Source organism: Hibiscus syriacus, unplaced genomic scaffold (assembly GCF_006381635.1).
Source record: "Hibiscus syriacus cultivar Baekdansim isolate YM2019G1 unplaced genomic scaffold, ASM638163v2 tig00111758_pilon, whole genome shotgun sequence".
Taxonomy (NCBI): Eukaryota; Viridiplantae; Streptophyta; class Magnoliopsida; order Malvales; family Malvaceae; genus Hibiscus; species Hibiscus syriacus.
In genome coordinates, this window is record NW_024063170.1 from 2696230 (window position 1) to 2717390 (window position 21161).

At 38.0% G+C, this 21161-nt stretch overlaps 1 long non-coding RNA gene and 1 pseudogene across 1 annotated transcript; one reads left to right on the forward strand and one right to left on the reverse strand.

The window, feature by feature from the left end:
• The first annotated feature begins 14205 nt into the window (after window positions 1-14205).
• On the forward strand, window positions 14206-14819 carry LOC120169284. The gene is made up of 3 exons (XR_005520651.1): window positions 14206-14304; window positions 14533-14582; window positions 14663-14819. It is a non-coding gene; the product is annotated as an uncharacterized LOC120169284 (long non-coding RNA).
• Window positions 14820-17001: 2182 nt separating this feature from the next.
• Window positions 17002-18728, reverse strand: LOC120169283 (annotated as a pseudogene).
• Between the last annotated feature and the right edge of the window lie 2433 nt (window positions 18729-21161).

Genomic DNA, 21161 nt, shown 5'->3' on the forward strand with positions numbered 1-21161 from the left:
CTCAACACAATCACAACCCAGTTGAGTTCCGTAGAAATTGAATTCGATGATGAAGTTCGAGCTTTAATTCTCTTATCATCTCTACCAGACAGTTGAAATGCTACTGTTACAGCAGTTAGCAGCTCGTCGGGAAATAGTAAATTGAAATTCGACGATGTTCGGGATCTGGTACTGAGCGAAGAAATTCGACGAAGAGAATCGGGTGAAGCATCAACCTCCTCAGCCTTGCACACGGAGTCCAGAGGGAGAACTTCATAAAGAAATTCAAATCGTGGCAGATCCAAATCCAGAACGGGAAAATCAAGAATGGGAAGAAATTTTACCTGTTATACTGCGGCAAGAAGGGTCACTTTAAAAGAGATTGCCGAGCACCGAAGAAAAATACCGGCGCACAGGAATCTACCAACGTGATAGAGGAGACAAGTGATGCCATGATTCTAAGCGTCAACAGTCTGATTGAATCATGGATCTTGGATTCAGGAGCATCTTTCCACTCCACCCCATGCCGAGAAATCATGGAGAACTATGTCAGTGGTGATTTTGGGAAGGTTCATCTAGCCGATGATGAAACCTTGAAGATCATCGGAAAAGGAGACATCCGATTAAAGTTGCCAAACCAGACCACCTGTACGCTGAAAGGAGTGAGACATATTCCTGGCCTCAAAAGAAATTTGATTTCTGTAGGATAGCTTGATGGTGAAGGATTTAGCACAACCTTTTCATACTGTGAATGGAAGATTACCAAAGGAGCACTCATCATTGCTCGTGGTAAGAAAACTGGTACTCTCTATATAACCTCAAATTTAAAGAATATCATTGCAGTAGCAGATGCTGATGGAAAATCAAACCTATGGCACCAAAGGCTTGGCCATATGAGCGAGAAAGGGATGAAGACACTTTTGTCAAAAGGAAAGCTGTCAGATTTAAAGATTGTAGTTGTCGGACTATGCGAGGATTGTATCTTTGGCAAACAAAAGAAAGTCAGCTTTGCAAAGAATAGTAAGACACCCAAGGCTGAAAAGTTAGAGTTAGTTCATACTGATGTATGGGGACCATCTCCAGTTCCATCTCTTGCAGGCTCATTATATTATGTCACCTTCATCGATGATTCTACAAGGAAGGTGTGGGTTTATTTTCTGAAGAAGAAATCAGAAGTCTTTGATACCTTCAGAAAATGGAAGGCCATGGTGGAAAATGAGACTGGTCTGAAAGTCAAGCGGTTGAGGTCTGATAATGGAGGAGAGTAATAAAATCATAGATTCAGAGAATTTTGCGCAAACAATGGGATCAAGATGGAGACAACAGTTCCCATGACACCGTAACAGAATGGCGTAGCAGAGCGCATGAACAGAACTTTGAATGAATGTTCCAGAAGTATGAGGATACATGTCAGGTTGCCCAAATTTCTATGGGCTGAAGCTATCAACACTGCAGCTTACCTGATCAACTGTGGGCCCTCAGTTCCTTTGGATGGCAGAATACCAGAGGAAGTTTGGAGCAAGAAAGAAATAAACCTTTCACACTTAAGAGTGTTTGGTTGTATTTCTTATGTACACATAAACTCTGCTGAAACAAGTAAACTTGATGCCAAGTCCAACAAATGTGTCTTTGTTGGTTATGTGTGATGGTTCGGCTACCGGTTTTGGGACTATGAAAATAGGAAGATCATCAGAAGCAGAGATGTCATTTTCAATGAGAATGTGATGTACAAAGACAGGTCAACTGTAGAATCAAGCAGTTCAAATACTAAAGCTGAAACAAAGGAATTTGCTGAGTTCGAGGAGATTTCTGGAAATGATGTTCAGATCAGTCCTGAAGCAGTTCAAGAAGAACCAGGCACACCGGAACTAAGACGCTCCTCCAGATTCCTAAACCAACCCAACGGTATTCTTCTTCTTTGCACTACTTGTTGCTGACTGACAATGGTGAACCAGAGTGCTATGATGAAGCAATGCAAGTGGAGGATTCAGTCAAGTGGGAGTCTTCCATGAAAGATGATATGGACTTGCTTATGTCAAATCAGACGTGGGAATTAGCTGAATTACCACCAGGCAAGAAAGCGCTCCATAACAAGTGGATCTACAGGATCAAAGAAGAGCACGATGGGAGAAAACGCTATAAAGCAAGATTGCTTGTCAAAGGTTTTCAGCAAAAGGAAGGTATTGACTACAACGAAATTTTCTCTCCAGTTGTAAAACTGTCTACAATCAGACTGGTGTTGAAAATTATAGCTGTAGAGAATTTACATCTTGAGCAGTTAGATGTAAAGACAGTTTTCCTTCATGGTGATTTGGAGGAAGAAATCTATATGAGGCAGCCAGAAGGCTTCATAGAGGCAGAAAACAAAAACCTGGTATGCAGGTTGAAGAAGAGCTTGTATGGTTTAAAACAAGCTCCTATACAGTTGTACAAGAAGTTCGATAGCTTTATGAGTAGCAGTGGTTTTACCAGATGCCAAGCAGATCATTGTTTCTACATCAAGAGGTTCGACAACAGCTTTATTATTTTATTGTTGTACGTTGATGACATGCTCGTTGCAGGCTCAGACATGCAAGAGATTATAAACTTGAAGCAAAAATTGTCGAAGCAGTTTGCAATAAAAGATCTGGGTGCAGCAAAGCAGATTCTTGGGATGAGGATTAAGAGAGACACAAAGTTGGGGACTTTGATGTTATCACAAGCTGAGTACATCAACAAAGTACTCTCTAGGTTCAACATGCAAGATGCTAAACCAGTAAGTACACCTTTAGGTGTTCATTTTAGACTCTCCAAAGAACATTCACCAAAGACGGAGGAAGAATGTGCACACATGGTGAAGGTACCGTATGCCTCAGCAATTAGAAGTCTGATGTATGCCATGGTTTTTACCAAACCATATATTGCTCATGCAGTGGGAGCTGTTAGCAGGTACATGAATAATCCAGGCAAAATACACTGGGAAGCAGTCAAATGGATTCTCAGATATCTGCGGGGTACCACAAACAAAGCACTTTGTTTCAAAGGTAGAGTACGATACTGACAGCTATGTAGATGCTGACTTAGCGGAAATGTTGACATCAGAAGAGCACTACATGGTATGTCTATACTCTAGGAGAACCGCGGTGAGTTGGGTTTCTCACTACAGAAGAGTTGCTCTCTCCACACTGAAGCAGAATATGTCGCTGTTACGGAAGCTAGCAAGGAGATGGTTTGTCTCCAAATTTTCTTGGAAGAGTTAGGCAAGAAACAAGAAAACAATGTCTTGTATTGCGACAGTCAAAGTGCTATCCATCTAGCAAAGAATCCGTCCTTTTATTCTAGGACAAAGCACATACATTGATATTCATTTTATCCGTTCTCTTCTGGAAGATGGGATTTTTGAAACTTGAAAAGATTAGTGAGCTCAAAATCCGCAGACATGTTGACAAAGACGGTGACCACGGAAAAACTGAAGTTGTGTTCAACTTCAGTTGGCATGCTAGAGTAACAAGACTAGAAAAGTTGTTGCATTGATCGAGGTGTGAAGACGGATTAAAATCAGTCTTCAAGTGGGAGATTGTTGGAGAAAATTCAAAAATGATGTGCATAGAAATAGGGGCGCAGGCAACACATTTTCAATAAAGATAGGAGAGGGGGGGCACCGCCTATGCACATTTTCAACAAAGGGGGACGCACGTTTTCAATAATTCGGTGCCGCTAATTTTTAATTAAAATATAATTGGCATAATTGCATTTTTATTTACTGTATATTTTAGGGTATTTACAAGATTAGTCCTTAAGTTTCAGCTATAAATACCCTAGCTCATTTAGCTTCAAAATCATCCCAAAAATCATTTCTTTCTCCCATTACTAGAGAGTTTTCTTGTGAGTAGTGAGTGTTTTGTAAACACCTGTAATTTTCTCTCTTAGTAAAAGATCTGCAGCAATCCAGAGACGTAAGCACAATTGGCTGAACTCCGTTATCAATTTTTGGGTATTATTTTTTCTACTTTTATTTCGTATTCTCACTAATCTGGTTATAGGCAAATTACTCGTACTCGGTTATTTCCCAACATTATCGGGTCGGGTCGGGTACGCAGTTATAAAAAAATTTGACCTAGACCTAGCCAAATACCAGGAAAAATCACAAGTCGGGTACCGGACCCAATCAAATTATTTTTTTAGTACCTATAAATTCCGGGTATCCGTATTTTTGGGTCACGAGTATCTGATTTATCTTTTTTCAGTTTAATTTATTTTAAAATCACCTAGAAAATACATAAAAATTTAAAAGTTCATTATACACAATCCATACACAAAAATTAGTGATTTGAAGTTAGTTTTAAAGATAAATATTTGGATATATATATATATATATATATATATTAAAGTTTATTTCCAAAATAAAAAATTAAAATTATTAATATTGATCGTGTTTTTTTTGAGTCTCGCATTGACAAATTAATTAAAAAATTGTAAAATTTTAACTTAATAGTATATAATACAAATCTAAGAAAAAAAATAGGGATTTAAATTTATTTTTAAGGTAAAAATATTAAGTAACTTAAAATAAAAAATTTAATTTAAACTATATATATATTACCGGGTCGGGTCGGATACCCAATTATAAAACAAAAATTGGCCCAGACCTAGCCCAACTACCTTGAAAAATCACAAGTCGGGTACCCGACCCAATCATATAATTTTTTTAAGAGAGCTATCCAATTTTTTAGTTCGAGTTAACGGGTTGACGGGCCGAGTATTTTTTAACATCCCTAGTTCTAGGTTTGATAACTTTTAAGTGCTTATACTATATTTTAAATTGGTTTTTTGTGTCTAAAGATTTTTTTGTTAAAAAAATATCTAACGTTTTCTCCGTTATAATTTTAGTTATTTACTGTTATGTTTTTTATTTTTCAATATTTTTTTTTTTTTAATATTTAAAAAAACTCAAATCTCGTGCCTCCCCTCCATCACAGTTGAAGCTAACCTCACATATGAATCTTGCATTTGAATTTTGATTTTTAAGAATTTAAGATTTTGGTTTATGGATTTAAGGTTTTAATTTAAGGATTTGGATATTACGATTTAGGGATTTTGATAGCAATGTTGAGGGTAAAAATAAGGGGTTTCATCCGCTGGAGTTTTGGCGGACAAAGTTTGACCGATCGACTTGGAATTAGATATTTTAGGGATTCATGGTTTTTTGTAATTTTATTAAATTTTGGGATTTTTAAAATTTTTAATAACTTTAAGCTTTCAATTTAAATAGAAATTTAAAATTTTATAAACTCAACACGTGTCACTTAATGGTCGGATTTAACGGCAGTTACGGTCAAAGCACCTAAAAGTGTACCGTTACAACGTTAGGTACTTACTTTTAACGAAAAATTCTTTAGACACCAAAAGTCAAATTGAAATATAAGTTAGACACATAAAAGTGTATTAAGCCTTATTCTCATATGGCTAAGTTTACAATTGAGTTAATCTATTTCAAAAAATCACAGCTTATTTGTTTTATTTATTAATTGTACTCATCGTATTATTTTATCATTAAATGTGTAATAAACACTTACTTTTTACTGGCGATTTTCCCGATATATCACCGGTGACCGGTAATATTACCGATCTAACACTGGTCAGATTATATTTCCCGATCTAACACCCTTAGCAGTAAAGCACGCCCCCTGCACTGCGCTATACGATGATTTGGCGCCACATGGGGTATAGCGCGCCCCCTGCACCGCGCTATACGGTGAGCAGGCGCCACGTGGGTATAGCACGGCCCCTGCAGCGCGCTATACGCCACGTAGGGGTATAGCACGGATCAGGTACCGCGCTATACCTTTACTCCTAATAATTTTATATAGCGCGGGGCAGGTACCGCGTTTTGTATAACTTTCCTCGCTATAAATACCATTCTCCGCCGGTTAATTTCTCACATCTCTCCTCTCAACTTATAAATTAATACAACAATTCCGTCACGAGTCATAATTCTGGCAATCTTCTCATATTTTATTTAGAAATTCGTGCGATTTTTCGTTATAAGGTAACTTTGTTATAATTTTTTTTATTTATTGTTTATTATGATTATTTAAAAAAATATTATACTAATTATTTTCAATTAATTTTTATATTTGTAAAATTGAAAGCGGAGCATACGTCGAAATAGTTTGTGGTGCAGGTAATAATATTAAATTATATTATTTAATTTATTACGTTGATGTGTAAAATTTTATTGTGTTATATGTTCGTTCATATAATTTATTAAATCAGGTTTGTTTATTTTTTTCCAGATATAATAGTGCCGCACTTTTAAACTCAAATAATGGCGCAACTTTCAGCTATTGTTTATTATGATGGTGAAATTCGAGAAGATGAAACCGGCGTTGTTTTCGTATCAAATGAGCATGTTAAAATATCATTCAAGAGAAACATAACTCTTGAGGAGCTTAGAACGAAGATTTCGAGGAAGATTCATGTTGGAAGTAGTAGAAGAGTGACGTCGTTGCAGTATAGATTTCCAATATCATTGTTGCCATTAACTTATACAGCGTTCGAACTTTCGAACATGATGATGTTGAAATGATGGTTGAAGCTCAAAGTAATTATTCAGACGCCACTATTGAGATGTATGCACATTTTGTTCAAGTGCGTGTTGTTCGGGGTCAATCATTAAGCTCCCAGTATGGGCTGACTGAATAAGTTGATCAAGTTGACTGCCCGACGACAGTAATGTGTAATGATTTTAATGCCATAATGGGGAGACATTCACCCGTAACTCCTTACGATATGTACCAAGGTAGGTCGACGAACAATCTGTATGCAACATCGCTTCCAGTTCAAGGGGAAGGCATTCATCTGCAAATCCCTTTGACCTTAATATGGAGATGCCATCGACGCAACCATCTGTGCAGTTTCCATTTGACGCGATGGCTTCAAGCTTTAGGGGGAGGCATTCGACTACGAGCTTTTTCGATCTCAATGTCGATATGCCTTCCAGTTCAAGGGGAAGGCGTGCAAGTAGTAGGTTCTTTTACCTAAATGTGGAGAGCATAGAGGAACCATCATCTCCACCAGAAGAACCGCTTCGTGAGCCTGGTGCGGATGGTGCTGAGACTGGACTGTTCATTGACCCAGAATCACCGCAATTCAACTCCGATGATGATGAAGTTCCAGGAAATGTGGCACAAACTGACCCTCCTGCACACATGTATGAAGCTGATTATGGTGCAATGTACGGGCCAGAATTTATGGATATGCCTCATCTTGGTGACTATGGGTATTACTCATCAATAAATAATGGTGAGTTATCTTTAGGCATGGAGTTTTCACACAAAGAAGAAGCGATGATAGCTATCAAAAATTATAATATTTGTAATTCTGTTCAATCCAGAGTAGACCGCTCCACGACCGAAAAATATGTATGCTACTGTGCCCAGCGCGAAAACGGATGCAATTGGATGGTTCGCGTATCGAAGAGGAGAGGAAAAACAACATGGGAACTAACAGTATACAACGTCCTCACACATGTTGTGCTGGAGGGGTCAAGATCATCCCAACTTGGACTCTGAAGTGATATGCCAAGCCATCATGCCCATGGTCAAAGCAAGCTCTCATATAGCTGTTGCAGTGTTGATTTCAGCTATACAATCGCAGTATGGGCACACTGTCTCCTATAAAAAAGCTTGGTTGGCAAAACAAAATGCCATTGTCAAACTTCATGGCGAATGGGATGCATCTTACAATGAACTTCCAAGTTGGTTTAGGCTGGTGCGAACGTTGAATCCTGGGACAATTGTGGACTTCGAAACCTCCTATGCATACCATAATGATCGAGTTCTTCGCGATTGATGCCAATTCTACTGGGTTTTTTGGAGTTACCCATAGTGTGTTAATGCTGTCAAATTCTGTAAGCCCGTGGTCCAGATCGACGGGACTTTCTTGTATGGAAAATACAAGCAAGTTTTATTATTGGCAGTTGTCCAAGATGGCAATCGCAACATTCTTCCAGTTGCTTTTTCTCTTGTCGAATGAGAAGATACATCTTCTTGGGCTTTTTTCCTCCGAAATTTACGTGCACATGTTATCACGAGGGAAAACATCTGTTTCATTTCAGATCGCGGAGCTGGGATCAAAACAGCAATGGAGTCTTTGGGTCCAATGTGGCAACCAACCTTTGTCCAACATAGGTATTGTCTTCGACACATTGCCTCGAACTACCATTGAAGGTACAAGAATAATGATGAGCGTCAATTAATTGTGCGCATGGGTAAGTGAAACTTAGCAAGTTTGTTATCTTTCGATCGTTTTAATTTTACAAAGATAGCAAGTTAGTAAGTTATATATTTTTTGATCAGGTTACGAACTACTTCCTCGAACGTTTGAATCAATGTTTCAAGAGTTACGGGCGAAGAATGAGGAAGGATATGATTACATCAGCCTCATCGATAAAGAAATGTGGACGAACGCATATGATGGTGGATATCGATATGGACACATGACGACCAACTTGGCAGAGGCAATCAATTCAACCTTAAAGGGTGCACGTCAGTTACCTGTAGCGGCTTTGGTAAAGACTACATATTTTCGTTTGGGGGCGCTTTTTGCGAAACTCGGGGGACAAGCTCAAACCTGGATGCAAGGCGGTCATGTCTATCACCTAGATTAGTTGCAGATCTAAAAAAATTACTGCATCAAATGGAATGTTTGTAACAAGCTTCTCTAGAAGGCATGAAATGTTTCATGTCACAGAGTTACCGCGACCTCTTCAAGGGATTGAAGCTGTGTCGTTAAGAGTAAATCTAAGGGACAGAACGTGCGACTGCGGGTTTTTTCAAGCTCTGAAGTATCCATGCTCTCATGTGATAGCAGCTTGCTCACATACACGTCAAGACTATAACCATTTTGTGGATCCCGTATACCTACTATTTGAAGTTTTTAAGGTATATGAATTTGAGTTTCCCCCCATAGGTAATGACAAAGACCCTGATGAGGTTCAAGATTGGCTTCCGATTGTACCAAATCCGAGTTTATTGAGGGAGCGTGGTCGTCCAAAATCCAATCGAATTCATTGCGATATGGATATTAGAGAAAGATCTAGACAAGACAGAAGATGTGGGCATTGTAGAAACCCAGGACACACTAGAAAAACATGTCCACTTCTGTTGTCATCAAGTAACAATTGATGAGGAAATGATGTTTTATTATCAATAATAATTCTTCTACTTTAATTTGCATTTACTTCAAGTTAATGTCATTTGATAATCACCGATGAAGATTAAAAAAACAAACACAATCATTAAATTTTAACAAACTAATAACAATAAGTATTAAATGGTAAATGATAACCAAATTACAATAAATATAAATGGTATAAAAAAACTACATTAAAAACAAAAAAAAGTAAGTATTAAATGAGAAATAATACAAAAATTACAATTTAACAAAATAAAGTAAATACAAATATAATAAAAAACAAAATCTATCGATGCATGCGACGCGAATGTGTTCCGCAGGGCAGTGGCTGTCGGTCTCGAGGAGGATTTCTTCGTATCACTGGTTCTGACTCCTCGCTGTCATCACCGTCGTCGTCGTCATCATCTTGCGCAGGTACATGAGGAGCTGATGACGATGAAGCACCTCCGTAGAATAAGGACCCTAGAGGTGTATGACTGACTATCCCACCGGCCTTCGAAAACTGGAAAAGTCATAAAACCCAGACATCGCTGAGTGTGAAAACTGTACAGGAGGCGGTGTCTGTGCTGCCGCCATGGGTGATGAGGCTGAACCCGCCAAATATCCAGTATATGAACCCCAAGTCGGGTCTACAAACATAGACCCATAATAGCCTCCAGGAGGGCTCATCTGTGACGGTGGCGGTGACGGGGTCATAAAACCGGGTGAAGGCGGCGGCGACGGCATCTGGTAATGGAAAGGCGATGGCGGCATCATATATGGCTGCAGTGGCTGCTAGGAAGGTCCTGCTGGTGCAGCTAAGAATGAACCGGAAGCACCTGCTCTCCATCCACGAGTCGGGGGACGATGGTGCTGTGTCGGTGAACATCTCTGTCGACGTCGTGGAAAGGTCTGCCCTCGTGCATCCTCGGGAAGTAGAAACGGTTTCCCGTTACTGTTGAACCACTCATAATAATCCTCAGCATACATCAAGAAGTCAGTAAAAATGGGCTTTCTACGTGGAAGGCGCCGATGTCGATCCTCCCACAACACGACCCACTCATGATACCTCACCAGCCAATCTGTATCTGTCTTGCCGCGTCTATCTAAGCTATGCAACTCATCCATATTGCGAGGTGCTTCCGGAATTGGTTGAAAACAACCAAACTGCCGGAGAACGCGATCAGTGGAGTGCCACTCGACGGTCGCATAACAGATCAGAGGGACCATCACCATCCAAACATCTAATGGACCCCTCAACTCAGGTGGGATCACCGCCCTCACATCATCAGTAGAATATGGCACCCATTCAAACTAAAACAAATAATATATAATTTTTATCAAAATAATAATCTAATTATATAACTATAATCTAAAATCAATTTTTTAACATTAAAATTCATACCTGTGTGTCAGTCTTCTGATCGATTAGCACCCTGATCTTTTCTAAATCATCAGGTAGCTCCTGATGATTTTTCCTATCAGTAGACCACTTATTCAAGGAAAAAAATTTGTTATACGCTGTATAAAATTATTAATATACAAAATCCGTTTTATAATTACCTCAGAAGTAGTGGAAATACAAATGGGTTCTTCACAACGGGACATAAAAAGGGCAATCGATACCATGCCCAAGACTGTAGCAGCAGGAGACATCCGTCGATAGCATTACGCATGTAGTCAGTGGCTCCACACATCTCCCTGTACAGCAAAGCCAAAACTGCCGAGCCCCAACTGAATGATCCGGCGAGACGAAAGTCGCTAAGATGTCGCAACCACATGCAGTGAACTAGGTTATACGATTTGTCCAGCATCAGCAACCCTCCTATCAGCTGCAGTATGCTTGCTCGTGCATACATCTTAACCTCTTCCTCAGAGGCGTCTGCGCTCAACTCCCGAAAATTGGCATCTAACCAATTTAACAGTATCCTACCTCCGATAAAATTTTTCGGGACACGTCCTAGACTATCCCGACACAAACTAGTCCAAAAACCGGAAGCTATCCCCGATATCACATCTCCATCCACCGGAAGCCCCATGTGCATAGAAACATCCTCAAGCGTGATCGTGCACTCTCTGCACGGAAGATAGAATGTGTGGGTCTCCGGCCTCCACCGCTCTACTAAGGCAGAAATCAAGTCTGGCTCTATCTTACAGTGACCCTGATATCTACCTATGTAACCAAATCCAACCTCTACTAAATACGGCAAGACACGACTGGGTATCACTAACTTAAGATTCCTAATAAAAGGATCTAATACACGGTCCTTCTCCTAAAAATAAATAATTACAAAAATTAATTCTTAATCTAATAATCATGCATTAAATGAATCAACTAATTATTAATAATAATTTAAATTAAATTAAAACGTTAAAATGTTACCGTATCGGTAAAGTGTCGATATATTTAATTATTAATATAATAATCATGCATTAAATAAATAACTAAATAATACTAATAATTTAAATTAAATTAAAAATTTAAAATGTTACCGTATCAGCAAAGTGTAGAGATATATGATTTTCATCCGAGCGAAGTAGACTACCTTCCATTATATATCTACAAAAGAATTATATTAGTAAAATATTAAATAAAGTAAAAATATTATAAAATATACTTTAAAAAGAGAGTATTTGAGAGAAATTTAGAGAATTTGAGAGAATTTGGTGTGATAAAATTGATTGAGAATGGGGGTATTTATAGGGAGGAGGGGTCGGTAGTTAGGGGTATAGCGCGCCCCCTGCACCGCGCTATACCCCACGTGTCAGATATACAGGTATAGCGTGGTGCAGGGGGCCGCGCTATACCCACGTGGCGCCAGCTCACCGTATAGCGCGGTGCAGAGGGCGCGCTATACCCCACGTGGCGCCAAATCATCGTATAGCGCGGTACAGGGGGCGCACTTTACTTCTAAGGGTGTTAGATCGGAAAATATAATCTGACCGGTGTTAGATCGATAATATTACCGATCACCGGTGATATATCGGGAAAATCGCCCTTTTTACTTACATTTGAGTTATTAAATGTAAATTTATCATAGTTAAGAAATTAAAATATAAATTTATTCAAAATTAAGTGATTAAAATATAACTAAAAGGTCAATGTATTTTGCACATTCAATGAAAAATATATAATCATTATAATTGGTAAATATAATGATTTTGACTTTTTAAATTATGATGACCTAATTATAAAATTAGTCATAATATAATGACATATGATGTAATTCACCAAAATATATATTTTATTAGATTTTAGGAAACAAATAATGATATGTGAACACTACAACAAAATTATTCTACAACGACGTTTTGAGAGTAAATGTCATTAACTTTAAACATATAGCGTCGTTTACATTCCAAACGCCACAAAATGATAATTTTAACGAATTTTTTCAACAAACGCCCTTTTTACTTACATTTGAGTTATTAAATGTAAATTTATCATAGTTAAGAAATTAAAATATAAATTTATTCAAAATTAAGTGATTAAAATATAACTAAAAGGTCAATGTATTTTGCACATTCAACGAAAAATATATAATCATTATAATTGGTAAATATAATGATTTTGACTTTTTAAATTATGATGACCTAATTATAAAATTAATCATAATATAATGACATATGATGTAATTCACCAAAATATATATTTTATTAGATTTTAGGAAACAAATAATGATATGTGAACACTACAACAAAATTATTCTACAACGGCGTTTTGAGAGTAAATGTCATTAACTTTAAACATATAGTGTCGTTTACATTCCAAACGCCACAAAATGATAATTTTAACGGCGTTTTTTCAACAAACGCCGTAATAGAAAAGTACTTTAACGACATTTTTATATAAACGCCGCAATAGGGTCATCTATAGTGGCGTTTTTCAAGAAACGTCGCAAAAGAGTAGTACTTTAGCGGCTTTTTTTACAAACACCGCAATAGTTTGTTATGTTTGTGGCATTTGGGTTTAAAAACATCACAAATTTTAGAAGTTTTATTTCCCTAACCCTTCAGCTCGATCTCATCTTTTATTTTCCCTTACATTTTCTGCTCCTCACCGTTTCCAAAGACCCAACAAATATGTTGTTCATTGGAGTTGTTCGACACCGTCGTGACCTTCACCGCCACACTCATCACGATCCCAGCACCACAGCAAAATGGGTTTATAGTGGCGTTTTTTGAACAAACGTCGCTATAAACTCATACTTTAGTGACGTTTGTATAGAGTCATACTTTAGTGTCGTTTTTATACAAATGTCGTTATAGACTCGTATTTTAGTGGCATTTGCAAGTTTGCGGTTTCTAAGTCTCGCGCCCTTTTTAACCCTTTTTCATTTTTTAATTTTTTCCCTCCAAGTTTTCGGCTCCTGTTTATCTCAAAAGAAATTCTTTGATCTTTCATTTCTGCCACAGGAAACAAATACCCAGATCTTATTTTCTTGTAAAAAATTCATATAACCTCTCCAAAGATCCTTTGATTTATTCTGTTTTTTTTATCTTCCATGTGTGATGGCTTCAACAGGGAACCCAAATCAAGCCATCCAATTTGATGTGCAGAGCTTATTCAAACCCATAGTTTCGAACCCATCGAATTCAAACCCTCAACCGCAAAATCCTTCCCCATCATCGTATCCCACACCTTGTCATCCTTTCTTTCACCCACAGTATCATCAATTCTGCATGCCCCATTCGTCCCCAACGCGTTCGAATTACCAAGATGCAAAATCTCTTTCTTTCCCTTCCCCTCCTCTCAGCCCTTACAATGCCAGCAAGCAAATTCTCGCCCTGATCAACTCGTCCCCTCAAAACCTTGGTTTCCCACCTCAGAAGCAGCCCCCCAAGCTATAGCCACCTCTTCACGCTCGGATTTTGGGGTCTGAGAGTCCCAATGTGGGGCCTTTGAGGGTGCAGAGTTGTAAATTGCCTAGGGGAAGGCGGTTATCGGACGCTCATGTGGCCTACGATGTCGATATGAGGCTGTCCGACGAGGTTCAGCCTCAGCTTGAGGTCACTCCGATTACGAAGTATGGGTATGATCCTCAGCTGGTGTTGAGAAGGCAGATTGCTGTTAATAAGTCTTATATTTGTTATGGTTTGAAAGGAGGCAGTATTAGGAGTCTTAATTTAAACATTGCATTGAGGTCTTTGTTTCGTGGGCACATGCATGTTTATCTCTTTAACTCTATTAATTCTTCATTTTTTATAGTTTTTAGTTCTATATTGGATTGAAATGAATGTTGTAATAGAATAGTTCAAAGCTTCGTGGTAATAGAATAGTTCATAGAATAAATGTGCACTTTGAGTTCTGGAATGGCAAGCTTTGGATGCATAAGTACTGCTTTTGGATGGTTATGATTATTTATTTGTCCACATGATATTTTTCTTTTATCTCAGAGGATCACATACATGACTTTCTTTGCTGAGGATGTTCATCTTTTGGCTAGGTATTTATCTTTCTTTAATTGGTAATTTCACCCTTTTTTTTATTTCGCTTTTTGCTTCATGTTAATACGTTTTTCTGTAGTGTGAGTCTAGAGGGAAGGGTATTTGTTTGGAAGATATCTGAAGGTCCAGATGAGGAGGATAAGCCACAGATTACAGTGAAGATAGTTATTGCTGTTCAGATATTAGGCGATGTTGAATATGTACATCCGCGTGTTTGTTGGCACCGTCACAAACAAGTAATGTGACTTTGATCGACTATGTTTGGACCACTGTTTGTTGCACTATGTTTGGCCTTTTAGCTGCTATTGTTTTGGCTTTAGAGTTCAACACCGTTTGATCTTTCATATTCATATTGTTTTTATGCAGTTGATTTCACTGGTTTTCCATGCAATGTTGTTTCATTAGAGAATTATTATTATTTGTGTCCTCTTTAGAACATCAGTGGAGCATTCAAAATTCATCGCCGCAACTTTCTTGCTCTTGTAGATACATATGATGTAACTAGACCTTTCTTGAGTTTTTAAGTTTAAAATCAAATTTTGATGCAGTCTATTCTGTCATATATTAGTATTAACATTGCAATTTTGACATTCATTTTATCAGGTAACGAGGAGTGGAATCCCCAACTTCTGTGCAGTTGCTTTAGCACTTTGTGACTTGGGGTATACCTAAAATGCTTAATTTATAGAAGTTTTGCTTCTTATAATAACAATTCTTCATTTGCAAACATTTTGGTCAAAATAATCCTTTTGCTCCCATTTGATACTTTATCTATGCTTATCTTCAGTTTAGTAATTTTCTATTTTCTGATGACTTTCAAACATGAAAATATGTTATCAAGCTGACTATATTAGTAGATACTAGCATTTTGCTTCTTGTGTTGAGAATATGAAATAATGTATGATTATATATTAACAACAAAAGTTTACTCACACTACTGGATCGAAGAGCTTTGCTCGTGTTGCTCATGAACATGTATTCTTTTTTTAATTATGATTATTCATATAGTCATTTTAAGTTGGTAGCATATAGTAATTAACATTGTTTTCTATTATTTATTACTTTTTTGTAACTATCAATTTATATTCTACATTGTAGGAAATCATGTCCGACAATAGAGTTGGACGAATAAAGATCTTCGAAATGACACATACCAAAAAAGATGGCTCTCCTATGGAGCAGATAAGCAGAGAGAACAACGAGGGCAGCTAGAGAAACAGAGAGAGAAGCAACATTTTAGAAAAAATATGAAGAACTTCAAAATCAAATTGAAGCTATGAAGCAGATGATGCAACAAAATCAAACGAAGAATTCATCATCCTAGGTGTTTTCTTTGGTTAATGCTTTGTTTTTATTATTGAAAAATGTTGAACTACATTATATTTAACTTGAATGTTTGTAAACTTTGATTTATTTATGTTTTTATGTATTATTATTTAATTCGAATCGTAATTAAATTTAAGATGGTTATTGGATATTGATACAGGTTAAATTTGGGTAATACAAAACAGGAAGAAGATATGTTGAAAATCAATTTCGATTAGCGGTGTTTTAGGAGCAAAATGCCACTAACAGAGTGCGTATTTGGTGGCGTTTTAAGGGAAAAATCGTTAAATTACAAACCTATTGCGGTGTTTGTGACTAAAAATGCCGCTAAATAGTGAACCGGTTGCAGAAAAACGCTTATAAATATCAAACTTATTGCGGCGTTTGTGCCAAAAAATGTTGCTATATGGCGAACCAGTTGCGGCGTTTGTATACTAAAATGTCGCTATATAACCTGACCTTTAGCGACATTTTAGTATACAAACGCCTCTATATAATCTGACTTTTAATAGCATTTATTAGTAGAAAATGCCACTAACAGTAACGACATTTGTATTAGCAGAGTTTTTTGTGACCTTTTTTTTACGTCGATAATATTTTTAGCGGCGCTTTTAAACGCCACTATAGGATAAAAAATCCTCTATAGACCGGTGAAAGTATAAAGGATCTGTGCATATCTTTATTTACCATATATCATAAAAATACGAAAAGAATGTAAAGAAATAAAATAATAATTTTAAAAGTTAAAACAGATGCGAGTAAAACAAGTATTTACCATTATTGCCGTCATCCATACAAAATCCGTAAAAGGACTCGAATTTTGCAACATATAATATAGGTTGTATAAGTTTTTATTTGTTTAAATATTTAAACTTTTAATTTTTTAAAAAATTATACCTAAAAGTTAGTTTTTGTTTTGAATTTTTTTTTGGATGTTTAAGTATTAAAATATACAAAAACAGATAAATTAAGTACTAAACGCGTAATTTACCCTATAAATATTTGCATTGGTTGGAAGGTATGGAACCACTGCAAGGTAGAACCAAGCAACAGAATTAAATTCCCTTCCTACACTGTGCTTAGCCCTTTTTCTCCTGTTGAACCAAAATCATTCCTTATTTTCACCTGCATAACTTGGTTGGAAACTAAAGTTAGCACAAGAAGATGCATATTTCAGTGTCGTCTAAGTAAATTCCAGTCATCGCACCTTTTCCGTTTGGTTTTGGAGACGGTGGAAGTGGAGGGATTGGTATTCCAGTTCCTTTTCCTCTGATTGATGAACCAATTGTTTATCTGTTTCAACTGTAAACCAGTTTCTTGAACCAATCTCGCCTTATCTTCGTCCTGAACATTTCAACAAAGCTGATCACCAAACCCCAAATTCATCACCTCATATAGTGAGCTTGAGCCTTGAACTACTTACTGTAGGGTATGGCCACTTTGAATGTGTCTGCCACCATGCTTTTAACACCGGTGTCGTGTCGCCAGGCAGTTTTCCGGCCCTTCCTTTTCGCAAAATTTCCTCTCTTATGTCGACAATCTTCTCTTATGTCGACATTGTTGCACCTGTTCCTTCCCCCGGAGAAACACCTGTTTATGTGTCCCCACCAACGGAGATTACATCCTGAATCTCCTCCAATATTAGAGAAAATCAATGCAGATCACTTACCTGTTAAGCTTTGTAAGGACTGCTCAATTTCCCAGCAAGCCATAACTGCTTCCATTGCATGAACTCGAGCATGTTGCTGCAATTGTTCTTTGAAAGAACATAGAATAGAACATAATGTGTCTGCATTGCCATGAAAGAGATATCAATGTCTAAAACGTGAGAATTGGCTACCATTGAAATGTAAACATAAAAATTCCAACTTTTTTATTCCTAACAATCAAGTAATCAACTATCATCCTACTCCATTGAACTAATCAACATTCAAATAAAAGAAAAGGTTACCAATTAAAACCAGTCTCATTTGTAGTAGTAGTAGTAGTAGTGGTAGCAGCATACCAAGAACTGATCGAGCTCTTTGTCATCGGTGACCAAGCCGTGGGCACCATCACCGAGGGTGGAGTACTTCGCCACCACAAGCTGCGACTGAGCCAGCTGAGCGTCGATCCTCGGGAGCCGATCCTTAGGCACGTCACATGTGCAGACAACAGTTGCTCGCACAAAGGGTGAGCTAGTATCTCCTCCTTGTACCTTGCATTCTGCCAATTCATTGCCCCGTCTCCACCGCCCCCTCTCCTCTCCGTCTCCGATACAACACCTTCGCTCTCGTCGTTTATGATATCGTTGATGTCGTTCTTGAAATCACCCGATTCCATTGAGATCATCAATTCCCCTCCGCCTCCTCTCGATGCTTCCACGTCGGCACCAGCATCGTACATGACGTCACTTTGGTTGCGATGGAGAAGCGAAGAGGATGTACGGGAGAGCCACTTGTCAGGAGCTTGAGAAGCCGTTGTGGGGTCAGAAGCAGCAGCTGTAGTAGTAGTAGTATGAAGGTTAAGAAAGTTAGGGTCGGAGGAAAACTGAGAGTGAGGCTGAAGCTGCTGGGAACGGAGGAGGGCGGTTTTTAACCAATTGGGACCGCTAGTTTCCGGCAGTTGACTCGCCTGTTGTTGCTGCTGTTGGTCGGAAAAGTGATGGAGAGGAAGGTCTCGGTGATCAGAAAGATGGTTATGATGAAACGCCATGTGTATACGCCCTTTGCTTCTATCTTTTTCTCCAAGCTTATTCTAAAGATAGGCAAGATGATTATTGTTTCCTGACAGGAAAAAGAAGCAAGGGGGCGATTGAAAAGATTGAATTTTTACAAATATAAACCTGCGATTATGCAGTTCTTTGAATGTGTAGAGAGAGAAAGGGGATACCTTTGAGCTGTAGTAACAAAGAGAGAGAAATTCAAGGGAAGCAGAAGGTGAAAGTGGTTTTCAGGTCAAGATATCTTGGGTGTTTACAACGAAAATGGTGAAGGTTTAAGTGTTAGAGAGAGACCGGGGGAGGGGGGACCATTTTCATTTCCATTATTTTTATTTAATTTATTATTAAATATGATGACGATTTTATTACTATTATATACTCCTTAATTAAGCAGTAATTAACCTTCTTCTTTTTCAAACAATCCATGAGATGCTTTTTCATTTTAAAAAATAAATATTTTAACTCGTGTGCAGAGTTAAGTGATTACATGATTGAAAATGGCTAAATCTACGAGATAATGTGTTGGAATTATTTATTTCACGTGATAACGTTCTCTTAAGATTAATTGTTGAAGTAGAACGAATTGTATGGCGACCTACGACGTGGCAGCTTCAGACGTCCCATGCACAACCCAACCCATAGGTCGCCAAGCACTCCCAGCGACCTCCTAGGTCGCCATGCACTCCGGGCGACCAAGGAGGTCGCCATGCACGCCCGACGACCTTCTCTCCTTGCATGACCATGTGATATTTCGGCACGTCCCGCTCTATGGATGCAACGCATGCATGAGGGAGCAGAGGGTTAGAGCTTGGTCGTCGGGCAGGAATCTCCCAGCTATGACATGCAGGGCGTGCAGAGGGTTAAAAGCTTGGTCGCCGGGTATGGCGACCTCCTTGGTCGCCCGGAGTGCATGGAGACCTAGGAGGTCGCTGGGAGTGCATGGCGACCTATGGGTTGGGTTGTGCATGTCCCATGCACACGATCATTCCCTCGTCGGAAGCTACCACGTCGTAGGTCGCCCGGAAGGCATGGCGACCTACGGCCAACACTGTGCAATTCACCCTACTTCAGCAATTAATCTTGGGAGAACGTTATCTCGTGAAATAAATAATTCCAACACATTATCTTGTAGATTTAACCGATTGAAAACTATTCCAACTTATAAAGGAAATTGTAATACGTAAATAAAAATATCTCATCATATAATAAAATTTGAAAGAAATACACGTGAGAAAACGTCATTATCAAAATTATGAAAACGTCGGGAACTTGTATTATAATATCGTAATGACCGTGTCATAATGATTTGATAGACTTAATTATTAATATTTTATAGTTTTTAAAAGTTTAATGATAAAAAAATCATTTGAGACTTCTAGCGTACTTAATTTTCATATTTTAAAAAACTATATATTTAAATTTAAAAATTATATTATCAAAAAAAATAATCACAACCTTAAAAGATTATTTTTCACAAAATAATCCAAATGTAATTAAAAATACACATGCATACTAGTCTAGAAAACCAAATAAAGAATTAATAAAAAGAAGTGATCAAAAGTAGAGAGTCGTTTTTATGGGGGACTGAAAGTGAAAAACAAAAGTTGCGTAGGTAGCGTAGCATGCATGTGAAAGTGCATACAAAAGCAAAGTACATATAATCATCGTATCTGCAAAAAGGAAGACGCTTAGTTTTCGTTCTGAAAGAGTAATTGTGCAGTTTCGGACCACTTAGTAGGATCCTCAGACCTAAGAGCGTGCTTTCCACGTCACTCAACATCGCGTGACTCGTCATTCGTAATGCAGTTTTTGTTTTTGTCATCGGACTGATGTCGTCCGTAGGACAAAGAGAAAGAGAAGAGAACAGCGTCGTGGGGGACCACGTACGACGTCGTTTGTCTTCCCGGGGACTGGCAGAAACGGTGGTTGGACCACAAAAATGGTCCCGCACGGCCAATGGAGAAAACGAATCGACGACGTACACGTGGAGCGATGGGGACCATCGGAATTCTCAACGACGTTAATAAATCATTAAAAACTACGGACTTCGTTTCTTCTAGTGGCAGACGCCAGCGAGATCAATCGAACCGTCGATGATCCAAAGGTTCAGTGGGGCCCATTCAAGTAGAACTTAAAATTATTTATTAAAAAAAAGTAAGAAAAGAGGAAAGAGGAGGGAGTGGAGGGAAAAGAAGGTGAAGGCGCGTTGATGACAAAAACAGAGCAGCTATGCTATATCAAAGAGGTTGGTCCCCTACCCAGTTACTACTACTTTTCTCTGTTGCAAAAATAACAGATCCCAATTGTTGAAAAATACCTTTTATTTTCATATATGTACAAATGTGTACAGATTACATATATATATATTATTAACACTAAAGTAACTGCTCCTAACTAATTGCTAACAAATCTCTAACAGCATAACAATACTCTCCAACTAATTTCTTATGCTTAACACTCCCCCTCAAGTTGGGTTGTAAAATACATCTTTTACTCCCAACTTGGATAAAAGATATTCATGCTGTGAAACTCTAAGGGCCTTTGTTAAAAT